The following is a 15,333-nucleotide window of genomic DNA, read 5'->3' on the forward strand; positions in this document are numbered from 1 at the left end:
GTCAAAAAATTCTCAATATAAACTATTGATCTTTTACGTCTAATCTGCTATACTTGAAAATATGCACTGTAAAATTTCAACCGCATAGCACTATTTGTTTGATCTTGATATTACATTTTTTCTGTCCAAATCTCTACAAATTTTTATGATAGCTTTAACACTTCCTAACAATTGGTTCTCCTTTGGTTTCATCAAAAAAATTCTCAATATAAACCACTGATCTTTAATGTCCAATCTGCTACACTTGAAAATCTGTTCTGCTGAAAATTTCAGCCTCATATTGTTGCCTTAACACATCTATTTATAATTTTTTTTGAATGAAATTTCTTATACACTTTATAGATCATCTTGGCTTCCATCTAAGATTAATCTATTAAGGAATTCATCTCTAAAAATGATTTTGTGTTGCTGCAAATTTTCGTCATAAACTGTTGAAATTTTTCGATGAGAATTCTACTATTACAACTTGCACCAATTTTCTTGCTGTTACTGCCAAAATTTTCTTGATTAAATTGGGCATCCTTGCTGTCATATAAACTGAAATATTGCTGTTAATTCTCTCCTCAAATCTTTTGAGTTTTTGGTAGAAATTTCATCGAGAAACTACTATTTCTTCGACGATAATTCTGCTCTAATAAGACAGCATATATTTGCAGCAATTTCCATTGATTTCTATCAAACCTTTGCTGCCATCTACTATAGATTTAAAACTTTTATCTACAGCCCTAAAACTCCACCAAACCACACCCTCAAACTGCACCTAAAATAGCCACAAAACAAGCCTAAATCGCAGCCTATATCCACCAATCCACCAACCCTTTCGACCATCACTTCTCTTAACCTATACATGCCTTTAACCCGATAACAAAAGAGAGATCTTAACATCATAGATTTGAAGGCATATACTATGGCATTTGAGGAGGTAATCAAAGCTAAATTCGAAGCCTTCGAGGTCCGAATGGAGGATAAGATTCGGACTCTCTTTACCGAACTCAGTTTGGGCCGACCACCAAGCCCGAAGAAATCACACCAAACTCTTTCCCCCTTTTGTAAGTTATTTCATAATCAAATCCAAGAAGTTTTGTTACCCATATTTGCTGCTCAGGGAATGATATCTTTCGCTTCAAAAAGTACTAGAAGCTTTTATGGTCAGTTTTAATTTGAAATTATCGACCGATCAAGTAGGGTCTCCACCTCATTGCTGTGTGCACAAAATTGGGCCGACCACCAAGCCTGAAGAAATCACATCAAGGAGATATTTTGTTATTGAAGATATTTTGTTGAAGAAATCACATCAATGCGCACTAAAACTTCTTTATTGAAGATATTTTGTCAGTAGATGGTTTAAAACATAACCTCTTGAGCATTAGTCAATTATGTGGTAAAGGATATATTATTAAATTTGAATCTAATGTTTACATTATTGAAAAACCACACAAAAACATATCTATAATTGTATTAAAATAAAATAATGTATACACCATTGACATTAATGATCTTTGCAATGAAATGTATTTTTCGGTTTTGAATGATGATGCTTGGCTTTGGCATAGGAGGTTAGGTCAAGCTAGCATGAAACTAATTACCCAAATTTCATCTAAAGAACTTGTAAGAGGAATTCCTCATATCAAGTTTATCAAAGATAATGTATGTGATGCTTGTCAATTAGGAAAACAAATAAAAAGTAGCTTCAAACCTAAGAATCAATTAAGCACCTCTAGACCTTTGCAATTGGTCCATATGGACTTGTTCGGACCAATTTCTATATCAAATCTAGGAGATAGCAAATATGCTTTTGTCATTGTAGATGATTATAGTAGATACACATGGACTTATTTTTTGGCACACAAAAGTGAATGCTTTAGGTATTTCTCTAAGTTTTGCAAACGTGTTCAAAATGAAAAGGGTTTTATGATTTCGTCAATTTGAAGTGATCATGGTGGTGAATTTCAAAACCGTGATTTCCAAGAATTTTGTGAATCTAATGGATACAACCATAACTTCTCTACTATAAGAAATCTTTAACAAAATGGAGTAGTAGAAAGAAAGAATAGAAATTTATAAGAAATGGCTAGAACCATGTTGAATGAACATAGCCTACCAACATATTTTTGGGCCGAAGCCGTAAACACGGCATGCGATGTCATAAATAGAGTTCTAGTAAGACCCTTACTTGCTAAACCTCCTTATGAGTTGTGGAACAACAAAAAACCTAATTTTCATTTTTTAAAGTTTTTGGGTGTAAGTGTTTTATCTTGAATGAAAAAGATACCTTAGGAAAATTTGATGCTAAGTCCGATGAAGAAATTTTTCTTGACTATTCTTTGATTTCTAAAGCGTTTCATATCTTTAATAAAAGAACCTTGATTATAGAAGAATCCATTCATATTGTTTTTAATGAGATTTCCGAAATTAAGAAAAATAATTTTGATGATGATGTTAACTTTGATACTTTGAATTTAAATGAAACCCCTTCTCCAACTAGCAACTTGGATGCATCCACTTCCGAAACATCCTTACCCAAGGATTGGAAGTATGTAGATGCTCATCCTAAGGAGCTAATCATAGGAGACACATCTAAAGGGGTTCAAACATATTCATCTCTTAAAAAATTTTATGCTAATGCCGCTTTTCTCTCCCAAATTGAACATAAATGTATTGACGAAGCCATGAAAGATGATTCATGGATTATCGCAATGCAAGATGAGTTAAATCAATTTGAGAGAAATGAGGTGTGGAAGCTTGTTCCTAGGCCAAATGACCATTTAGTTATTGGTACTAAATGGGTCTTTAGAAACAAGTAAGATGAATCTGGTATCGTAGTTAGAAACAAGGCTAGATTAGTGGCCAAAGGTTTCAATCAAGAAGAAGGTATCGATTACGAAGAAACTATCGCTCCTGTGGCTCGATTAGAAGCCATAAGGATGCTCTTTGCTTATGCTAGTAGTAATAATTTTAAGTTGTTTCAAATGGATGTTAAAAGTGCTTTTCTTAATAACTTTATTTTCGAAGAAGTTTATGTTGAACAACCTCCCGGATTTGAGAATGATAGTTTCCCTAATCTTGTGTTTAAACTGACTAAAGCTCTCTATGGTTTAAAACAAGCCTTAAGGACTTGGTATGAGAGACTTAGTTCATTTCTTATTGAAAATAATTTCTCTAAAGGCAAGGTCGATACTACATTGTTTATCAAAAATTTTGAAAATAATTTTCTTATTGTTCAAATTTATGTTGATGATATTATTTTCGGTTCAACGAATGAATCTCTTTATGAATCATTTGCTAAAAGTATGAGTCTTGAATTTGAAATGAGTTTGATGGGGCAATTAACTTTCTTTTTGGGCTTACAAATCAAACAACCAAGTAATGATATATTTCTTAGTCAAACAAAATACACTTTAGATTTGCTAATAAGGTTCAATATGGATAGCTTAAAAGCTATCAACACACCTATGAGCACCTTTACTAAGTTAGAAATTGATGAAAGTGGAGAAAACTTTTATCAAAAAACTTATAGGGGTATGATAGGAAGTCTACTATACCTCACCGCAACAAAACCAGATATCATGTTTAGTGTAGGTCTTTGTGCTAGGTTTCAATCTAATCCTAAGATATCTCATCTCAAAGCAATTAAAAGAATACTTAGATATCTTAAATGTACCACTAATATAGGATTATGGTATCTAAAATTTGAGAACTTTGAACTAATTGTATATGCTGATGCGGATTTTGCTAGATGTAGATTAGATAGAAAAAGCACATCCGGAACATATCAGTTTTTAGGACACTTGTTTCTTGGTTATCCAAGAAACGAAGCTCGGTTGCACTATCTACAATCGAAGCTGAGTACATTGCAGCTAGTGCATGCTGTGCACAAGTTGTATGGATGAAAAACACTTTAGAGGATTATAAGATTCATCTTAATAATATCTCCATTAAATGTGATAACGCAAGTGTAATATGTTTAACAAAGAATCACATTCAACACTCTAGAACAAAATATATTGACATTAGACATCACTTTATATGAGATTATATCACTAATCATGATGTAATCCTAGAGTTTATTGATACAAAACGTCAATTGGTCGATATTCTTACAAAACCTTTAAGTAAAGAACAATATGATTTTATTAGAAGAGAATTAGGAATGTTGACTTATCCGAATGAATGAATTTGTTAAATTTCATTTTCAAACTTTCTTGATTCTTTGATCACTCATTCAAATTCGGTGTTGAAAATTTTATGATACGAATTTTACATGATGATAAGATTGTGTGCCTCAATAACATGTTTACTTTGATGTTGGAAATTTTGTGCCTTATGCTAAAAGTTTCCATAATGATGAGTATGTTATACTTTCATGATTGTGATTTGAGAAGTTTTAATCATATATCATATTATTAATCTTTGAGCACTACAAAGCACTAATGATTTTGCCTCATGCAAGTAGTGATGAAAAGCTACGACATAACACTTTATAAAAGCATTAATTGAATGTATATCTTTTCTGGATTATCTTTTACTTAATGTATTTTTTGAATGGAGCTTTTATGAACCTATGCCATATCAAATTTATTTCATATCCATGCTCCATCACTTAAAGATTTTTGATACATGAAATTCATCGACAAATGAAGCTCTCATGGACTTATCTTTTGTGAATTTTTATTGAGAAATGGATTTGATATAATGATTCTCTCACATGAATTCCTTCTTGATGAAGGAAGAATTCTTTTTAGATGAACACTTGCAAGGATTTAATTTCACATGTATATCTTGATCCTTGAGAAAAATGAAACATGATTTAATGAAACTCTCTTATCATTTTTAACTTTATTTAAAGTTGGTTCTCAATGGTTTTTACCTTTCTTCTTTTCTTCTTCATGCAAAGTTTTGATGATAAGTAAAAGGAAAAAGTTAATGAATGATATCATGTCATGAATGCTTGAAAAATAATTAGTATGAATTTCTTTACAAGTTAAAAAATGACATGAATTTTTACCACACTTGCATTTATTGTTGAATCGCTCTCCTTTTTGTTGATGACAAAGAGGGAGAAATATATGGTAAATCGATGATAAATTGATGTATGCAATTTTAAATTGATATATGTAATTTTACACTTGAAATGTTTGCATTATGATAAGATATCTAGAGCTTAATTTGAAATATTATAAATTGATATCTTGTCATAGAATGAATTGCTATGATTGTTATCCCTCATATTTGAAATATAAGACTTGAAAACGGATGTCATGCCTTGGCATCATTTTCAGAAAGTTACATCATGATAGGAATCATGATGGGTGTATTGATAAGTTTAAATAAACTTAACTTATCAATATGTCTCTTGAATTCAAAGGCTTTGAATTCAAGAATACTTTTCTCAAGTATGGCATATAGATAGGGGGAGTTAAGGTTAACTCCGTCATTAATTGATTGTCATCATAAAAAATGGGGAGATTGTTGAATCTCGAATTTTGATGATGAAGTCAATTGTCATTTGTTTATCTAATATATATATTAAGAAAAGTGTGTAGGATTAACTATGATGACATAAGACATGCAGCAGGTGTTTTGCCAGAGTCAAGATCAAGATCACGTTGGGAGTGCGAGAGTTCGTCGGAAGTCCAAACGTTCGTCGGAATTTCTACGGGAACCGGCCGAGAAGTCCAGGAGCTTACCATAGAAGCTCATCAGAACATGCCAAGAAAATCATCGCGAAGTCCAGGAGCTTGCCGGGAGTCCGCCGGAGCATCGCCGAGGGTTCGTCGGATGTTCGTCGGAAGTTCGCTGGAAGCTCGCCGGAAGAGCGATTGACGCACCGGAACACGAATTGTAGTAATGATGTCTTAATTATCATAGTTAGAGTGTAGATTAAGTTAAGATTGGGAGGTGATCATACTAACTTAATCAGGGGCCAACCGGGCCCTTAACAAACCCAAATTGGGATGAATGGAATAGCCCATTCGGCCCCTGATCCTAGCCGGTGGTGGCACCGCTTGGGAGACTTGCTCTCCTAGGATTTTTGGGCGGCGGTACTGTAACATCCCTCATTTTTTAAAAATTTAGAAAAAGGTTTATTTGTAAAAACAAAGATTATTTAATAGTTATTTTATAGTAAATAATATTATATTAAAAGTTTATGGCTAGGGACCTAAGAGTAAATATTAGAAGTTTGATATAATTTATGAAAGATTCAGATTTAAGTTAAAAAAAAAAATAGTGGACATGTGTCACTAGCTAACCTAATAGTGCCACTTATGTTTACTCTAAAGATGACACCTAGCCCCTTTCATGCATGCATGACACATTGCAACTTTTGCATTAGCCAAAACCAAAAAAAAAAAAAAAAAGAATTAGATGAAAGGTTAAAGAAAACAAACCTGAAGAGTTGCAGCCAACGTGAGTTTGAGAAGAAGAAGAAGAAGAAGAAGAAGAAGAAGAAGAAGAAGAGCTTGAGGTTTTTCATCAATTTTCCCACATTTGGGATTCAAATAATTTTAAGGCAAGTGTTCTAATTTTCAGTAATCTGAACTTTATACAATTTTTCGGTCATAACATTTTGTAGTAAACTCTGATTTAGACAAAACCTATTCTATTTGAATGTAGACAAAAATATCTTTATTTTCATACTAAGATCGAATGATTTGGAGTTTAAATACCGACTAAGACTTCTGTTTAAATTAACCCTACAGATTCTGTAAAATAGGGATTGAAATTTCTGACCTTTTGTTATGTTAGAACTCTTGCAGATTCTAAACTTGGGGTTGATCTCTTTAGGGGATCGGCCTATTTGGAACTCTATAGGGGTTTCTCCCTCCAAGTTGCTACTCAAAGGCTACAGAAAAGATTTATCTATTGCTTATGAAAAGAGGTGGAATACATGACTATTTATAGAGCTTCTAAACCCTAACTCCTAATAGGACTCTTACTTAAGACTCCTACTTCTAACCAACTCCTAATAGAACTCCTACTCAAGACTCCTACTTCTAACCAACTCCTAATAGAGCTCCTACTCAAGACTCCTATTCCTTTACAACTCCTTATTCTTCTCTAAGAAATAACCTCCTAACCCTAGCCAGCCACTTCACCTCTTTAATAGGGGTCAGCTTAGGTAGGTTTTACATGAATGTCCCTCTCAATTAGGACTCTCCTAGCTAGAGTCCTAACAAACCCGCCCTCTTCAAATCAGCTTTGTCCTCGAGGCTGACGATTCATGAATTTTGGGAATTTGATCTTCAAGTCATCATAGTTCTCCTAAGTAGCATCTTTTGTTAGTAGGTTTGCCTACTGTATTAGCAATTCAGTAGTGGATCGTCGTCGTCGAGTCACGATCCGTTGATCAATAATGGCACTTGGTTGAGTCTGAAGTTCTCTTGGGTAGTCATATTTGGTGGGTGGCTTTGGGCTGTCTCCAAGCACCTATTTACAACTTCCGTCTGACCGTCGATTTATGGGTGATATGCCATACTCCTTTTCAATTTAGTACCCTGCATATGGAATAACTTTGTCCAAAATCTGCTCGTGAAGATGCAAGTAGAATTTATCATAAGCACAATGCGTCCCTTATAGTGTAATTCTTTTGAGTCCCAATTGTAATGAGCCATGGGGCTTGGTGCTTCCTCCAATTTTTTTATAATCTTACTAGTCTCTAAATATTCCTGCCATTCCATCTTAATATCCTTAAGAAAGTCACTGGTCGGAAGTGAAACGGTTGAAACTTCAACTTGCTCGGGTAGCTGCGAAAGCGCATATGCAAGAACATTCTCTTTCCCCTTTTTGTATGTTATTTCATAATCAAATCCAAGAAGTTTTGTTACCCATTTTTGCTGCTCAGGGGATGATATCTTTCGCTTCAAAAAGTACTTGAGGCTTTTATGGTCGGTTTTAATTTGAAATCGTCGGCCAATCAAGTAGGGTCTCCACCTCGTTGCTGCGCGCACAATGGCGAGCATCTCAGGACTAACCTCGATCAAGGAAAGACAATTCAATTAAAGAAGGAAGAATCAGACATTGGGTCGAAGTGGAATATGTCAGAAGATTGGACGTCGGGCAGGAGGAATGGTTGACGTGTCGAAAGGACTTCGTACCATGAGTTCATGCATCGAACCGAAGGATTAAAAATTGCGCCAAGGAGATTAGAAGTTGCGGGAGTCAACATGCCGATTTGGTAATACGTCGAACGAGAGGACGATGTACCGAAGGATCAGATGAAGCGTCGGATGAATTAATGATATATCAGACAACATAGAATTTATGCTTATAATTGTGTATTTAGATCGAGTTAGTTTAGCTCTAATTGAGTTAGTTTCAGCGTGAAACAATGTTAACTCAATTATGTGCCAATTGGGCTTGAGTTGGGACTGTTTTAGGCCAAGTGAAAGGCCCATTCGGTCACCCATAAAAGGTCCAAGTGGTTGTACTACTAGATTGGGCGGTGGTACTACCCAGACATAGTCTCCCAAACTATGTCAAGCGGTGGTACCACTAGACTGAGTGGTGATACCACCCAATGTCAATATCAGAATGGGCTATGGTACCACCCATTGTTAGACTAACAAGCGATGGTATCACTAGTTGCTAGTTTGGCAAATGATGGTACTACCCAATACTAGTGGTGGTATCGCCAATACCTTGAAAACCCGAGGATTTGAATTTTGGGTCCAAATTTTGAAGCCATTTGGGGTCTATAAATACCCCACAAATTCCTGCTTGGCGATAGTAAGAAAGTAGAACAAAAACTCTATGCTTCCAAGGTTGTAAACTCTTTTGAAGTTGAGAGTCCCATCTTCTAGAGCTTAGAGATAGTCCTAAGGGAGGTGTGTGAGGGAATACTTGTAAAAGAGGGGTGTAATGGTTCTCTCTTGAGCCTATGAAAAGGTGAAAGAGTTGTAAGAGTAGTTGATCTTCGCATGTTGAAAGAAGATCGATAGTGAAAGCCGATGACCTCGAGTGAAGAGGAATCAAAAGTGGACATAGGTCACGATAACCGAACTAGTATAAACTTGGTTTGCATTTACTTTATACTTTTCATTCATATTGCAAACTAATTAACGTGCTCACTACTTTACAAACGTTTTTAAGTTAAACTATCTTTCCAATATGGCTTTTATCAAATGAGATTTTTTTAAAGCACTAATTCACCCCCTCTCTCTTAGTGCCAAAATGGTCCTAACAGTTGGTATCAAAGCCAAGTTTTTCTCATTTGGTTTAACACCTAAGAGAATGGATTTTACCAACAATATATAGGGTCACTCTATCATTTATCCTCATATGTTCAATGGCATGAACTGCACGTATTGGAAAACATAAATTAGAGTTTTCTTATTTTCTATTGATTTTAATTTATGGAATATCATTGAAAATAATTTTCAAAAGTCTTCTAAACCAATAAACAAATGGAAAGATTCGGAGAAGAAGACTTTTTCTTTGAATGCTAAAGCGATGAATGTTTTGTTTTGCGCTTTAGACAAAAATGGGTTTAATCATATTTCTTTATGTGAAACTATACATGAGATTTGACACACACTAGAAGTAACTCATGAAGGCACGAATATAGTTAAAGAATCTAAAATCAATCTTTTGATGTATAATTTTGAATTGTTTCGAATGAAATAAGAAAAATTATTGTTGACATGTATACCCATTTTAGGGATGTCATCAATAGTTTGAAGGCTCTTGTCAAATATTTTTCTAATCTTAAACGTGTAAACAATATTCTAAGATCTATTCTAAAAAGTTAGGATCCAAATGTAACGACAATATAAGAAGCAAAGGACTTGATCAATTTTTCGCTCGAAGAACTTATCGGATTTTTAATGATCTATGAAATGACATGTATTGCACATAACAAATATGAGAACAACCTTCCGAAGAATAGGAAGGATTAGATACTTAGAACAAAAGAAGACCACATAAGCGAAAGCTCAAGTGATGATGACATAGAACTTTTGACAAGAAAATTCAAAGAATTTATAAAATAAGAATCTAAAAATGAACTAAAAAAGAAGTAGCTGTCAAAGAAAATGAAAGTATTCAAAGCAATATGGGATGAAGATGAAGTGGCAAACTACACCTTGATGGCTCTCGACGACGAGATAAATGACTCAACCGAAACTCTTTTACCTTACAATGAATTGCTTGATGCTTTTCATGATTTATTTGATAAATTTAAATTAATTGATAAAAATTATAAATTATTAAAAGAGGATCATGCTTCTCTTTTTAGTAAATTTAAAAAATAAAAAAATGAGCATGATAATTGCATGTTAACCTTTTGCACTCAATGTGAAAAATTAGATTCATGCAAAAAGGAAAATTTGTTACTAAAACAAACTTTAGAAAAATTTAAAATTGGTAGCAAATCTTTAAATATGAAAATTGCTAATTAGAGTCGTGTTCATAGAAAAGAAGGAATTGGCTTTGTGAGTAGTAATACTCAACAAAAGCCAATCACATTTGTTAAAGGACCCACATTATATGTTTCTCTTAAAAATAAATATAATTTTTATGTTAGGTGTGGAAATTTTACATATAAATGTCCATTCAAAAAGTATGACTTGTATAAATTAGTTTGAGTTTCTAAAGGAACCATGCATGACTTTATGCTAAAAGTAAGATAGGTAGATCTAAACACGAGGGACCAAAAGTCAAATGGGTACCTATAGCAAACCCACCTTTCTTGTAGAAATGTCTACAATCGAAAACTAGGAGCAAAAGATGATATTTTGACAGTGGATGCTTAAGGCTTATGACCAGAGATCCAATACACTTTTCAAAGCTCATTAGCCAAAACAACAAAGGAAAGATCATTAGAATTAGAATTATTTATAACAAATCAAACCTTTGATTGAAGATGTTTTGTCAATAGACATAACTCATTAAGCATTTATGTAATAAGAGATATAAAATTAAATTTGAATATACTACTTGCATTCCAAATAAGAATAATTCTATGAATGCCTAAATGTTTATCTTAATGATTGTCGTGATTTGTTTTTTGATTTTTAAGCAATGATGCATGGTTTTGGCATAAAAAAAAAACTTAGGCATGCTTGTATGAAACCAATCTCTTAAATTGAAACAAAAAGGGGAGAATGCATTTTTCTTAAAAATATCTCTAAGGCTTTTCGATTTTTCAACAAGTAATTCTTAGTAAAGAATCTATTTTATGAATCTCTTGAACTAAGAAAGTGATTGATGATTTGACAAGTTAAATTTGAATGTGTCTTATCCGAATTATGAACTTGATACTTGAGATTTTTTTTATGAATCATGATCTTTGATCGTTCAATATTTCTTTTCGTTATTTACTAAGAATGAGACTTGCCAAAATGAATCATGTCTTTTGGTATTCATGACTTGATCTTTTATGATCTTTCATATTAACATCTTCAATATCATGATTTTCATATGATTCATTTGTATTTATGTTTGTATATCTTATGTTATGATTCGAATATTGATGTAAAAGAAAAAATTGTGACATTGTATTCTTTCCTTTTTTTTTTATAATAAAAGGGTGAGGGAAAAATTGTTAACGTACGTATTGCAAAAGAGAAGCAAAAAGTACTAGCTTGAACATTAAACTTAGGCATACTATAACTCCCAAATGCATAAATTCTTCTTATATATTTTTTGGATCATGATCTTGATTTCTCGATTTTTATGACTTGAGTTTTTTTTTTTAATCAAGATCGTTTCCTATCATTCCTTCTATTTACAAAAGAAAAGATTTGTTAAAAATGACATATGGTATTTTGGTATTCATCATTTGATCTTTCATTTTTGATGACCGAAATATTGATGTAAATTTATCTATATTATTTATCTTTGTCATGATTTAAAAATTGATGTAAAGGGAAAATAATTACAACACTATATTCTTCCCTTCTTTTTGACAATAATAAAAGAGGAGAAAGTATTGTTAGCTTGTACATTTCAAAGAGAAGAAAACTTGCTAGCTTGCACATTTCAAGGAGAAAAACTTGCTAGATTACACATCACAAAGAAAAGTAAAATTGCTAAGCTTGCATATCTTAAGAGAAGCAAATAATTTCTAGCTTGCACATATCAAAAGAGAAGCAAGAATTGCTAGCTTGTAACTCTCAAGAGAAGCAAATTTGTTAAACTTGTATATCTCCAAAACTTGCTAGCTTGCATGTTCTAAAATGATGTAAAACTTCCTAATTTACTGCATTCTTTTTCAAAAAATTACTAGTTGCACTTTTCTCCTTTTTGTTGATGATAGAGTGGAAGAAGTTATGATGATTTGAGATTTGAATCATGCATGGTAGGATGTAATGTACTTTGATATTTTGATACCATGATGAGTTAAAATATTTATAATGATGCATGCAATACTCATGATTTTATGATGCATGCAATACTTGTGATACTACGATAATGCATACAATGAGAAGTTATGATCATGTATAGTAGGACATAATGTACTTTGATACCATGATGATTTGAAATATTTATGATTTAGAATGATGCATGCAATACTTATGATTTTGTGATGCATGCAATGATTTAAAAGTCTCAACGGTTATTATTTTATGAAAAGATACCTTATTTTAATATGATATATTGATAGGGGAAGTTTCGTTTAAGCTCCATCATTAATTAGTTTCCATCATAAAAAAGGGGGAGATTATTGAATCTCGGATTTTGATGATGAAATCAATTGATGAAGTTAAGATCTAATGTGCATTGAGTGATGCATGACTAACCTTGATCAAGGAATGACAATTTGATTAAAGCAGGAAGCCAAGGAGATCGGAAGTTGTGGAAGTCAACATACGAGAGGATGATACGCTGAAGGATCAAATGAAACGCCGGATGAACCAATGACATATCGGATAACATAAGATTCATTCTTGTAATCGTGTGTCTAGATCAAGTTAGTTTAGGTCTAATTGAGTCGATTTTAGGGCAAAATAATGCCAACTCAATTATGGGCCAATTGGGCCTAAGTTGGGGCTATTTTGGACCAAATGAAAGACTCATTCTATCATGGACTTAGTTGGTTTTGTCTAAGTCATGCAACAGCACCCTTGCATATCCGTCCACAAAGGTCAACCTCCCCGAAACCTTCTATGGTCCCTTAGGACATACAAAAGAGAAAATGGGTTAGAGAAAGCATCTCACTTGGGATCCACAAGTAATCATTTCGGTAAACACTTCGTAGCCAATGCAAATTATAAATAGACTTTACAAGCTCTGAATGGTCACACAACAAATGATCCAAAATGGTCTACTATAGACCGAAATCCCCACAAGTGCCCACATGACATAACCTTTATTTGCAAGCCTAGGATGACCATCAAAACTAAAGAAAATTAGGCCGCTAAGCATATTGCCAGCCATTCATATGCTATACAAAGCATAAACAAAACTGAAAGACACAGACATACATAAGCATTACATCGAACACCTCATTTACAATTTTGTCCGTGACATTCTCCCCCACTTATTCCTTCGACGTCCTCGTCGAAGCCCTTGTTGTCGCTGCAACTCCTCACCTTTGGAAAGATTTTAATCTTCTGTTCCAACTACAATATGCCTCTTGGCTCCCAATTGCTCTCCACTATTGTTGTTGAGTAGTCGAACTTTTAATCCACCATACTACATCAACTCACCAATGACTCTGACTTTTATGTGCGGTTGGTCGAGTTGTGTTAATCACTATTGGTTCTTATAGATCCTTCAGATGAAGGAATAGACCATTCTTAGTATTGCTAGTCTCTCAAATGCCTCATGCCGCTTGAACTGGATGAATTTCTATTAGAGTTTTAATGAGCATGTTAAGATCAAGAGCAGCACTAAGAGGGGGGATGAATTAGTACAGCGAAAAACTTTTCCGATTTTAGAAAAATGTTCATTTCGATTAAAACCGATTTGAAGAGAATTTGACCTTAAAAGCTTTCGTAAAAGTGCAAGAGAAGATTAAGGAGATTTATAGTAATGTAAATTGCACAAATGAAAAGCAAACTAGAATTTATAGTGGTTCGGTCAATATGACCTACATCCACTTTCAGATTCCTCCTCCGACGAGGTCACCGACGTTCACTAAAGGCCTTCCTTCAATAGTCGAAGGCCAACCACCTTTTACAACACTTTCTCCTTTTACCGAGTTTAGGAGACAACCCTTACAAGTCTCACTCCTCTTTCTTAGATGGTTACAAGGCTAAGAGATGAAGGAGGAGAACTCTTCACTTTTACAATACTTTAAGACTTAAGAACTTAAGATTATGCCAATGCTTTTCATGCTCTTTCATGTAGAAAATGGTGGGATTTTTGTAGGCCCTAATGACTTCAAAAATGGAGCCAAAAAGTGTCTCATCCTAGATTTTTGGGGTACTGGCGGTACCACCACCATTACTAGGCGGTACTACCGCCTACAATCTGACACTAGGTGGTCCCACCGTCTGACAGGGGTTGTACCACCGCTGGCAGCATTAACTGCCAACCGTACTACCACCCAGTCTGGGCGGTACCACTGCCCAGATAACTTGGGGCACTGCTTTCCAGGTGGTGCCATCGCCGGCCCTAGCAGTGCCACTACCGGCCAAGAATTCAGGGACTGAATAGGTTGCTCAATTCAGCCCAATTTAGCTCTATTAAGGGCCCAATTGGCCCCTAATTAAGTTGGTGGGATTACCTCCTAATCCTAACTTAATTTATCATCTAACTATGACAATTAAGACTTAATCATAGCACTTCTTGTTCCGGTGCGTCAATTGTTCTTCCGACGAACTTCTAGCGATCATTCGACGAACTCTCGGTAATGCTCTGGCGGACTCCCGACAAGTTCCTAGACTTTACGATGACCTTCTTGGCGAGTTTCAATGAGCTTCTTTGGCAAGCTCCTAGACTTCTTGGTTAATTCCGGTAAAACTTTCGACGAACATCCGGACTTCTGATGAACTCTTGAACTCCCAACAAGATCTCGATCTTGACTCCACCACAACACCTGCTTTATGTCTTACTACTATTATAGTTAATCCTTCACACTTTTCTCAACATATAGATTAGATCAAACAATTTACAATTGACTTCATCATCAAAATTTGAGATTCAATAATCTCCCCCTTTTTTATGATGATAATCAATTGATGACAGAGTTAACTTTAACTCCTCCTATCTATATGCCATACTTGAGAAAAGACATTATTGAATTCAAGGCATTTGAATTCAAGAAACAAACTGATAAGATAAGTTCATTAAACTTATCAACATGCATATCATGATTCCTATCATGATCTAACATTCTCAAAATGATGTCAAGGCATGACATCCATTTTCAAGTATAATATTTCAAAT

Source organism: Musa acuminata, chromosome BXJ1-3 (genome assembly GCF_036884655.1).
Source record: "Musa acuminata AAA Group cultivar baxijiao chromosome BXJ1-3, Cavendish_Baxijiao_AAA, whole genome shotgun sequence".
Taxonomy (NCBI): domain Eukaryota; kingdom Viridiplantae; phylum Streptophyta; class Magnoliopsida; order Zingiberales; family Musaceae; genus Musa; species Musa acuminata.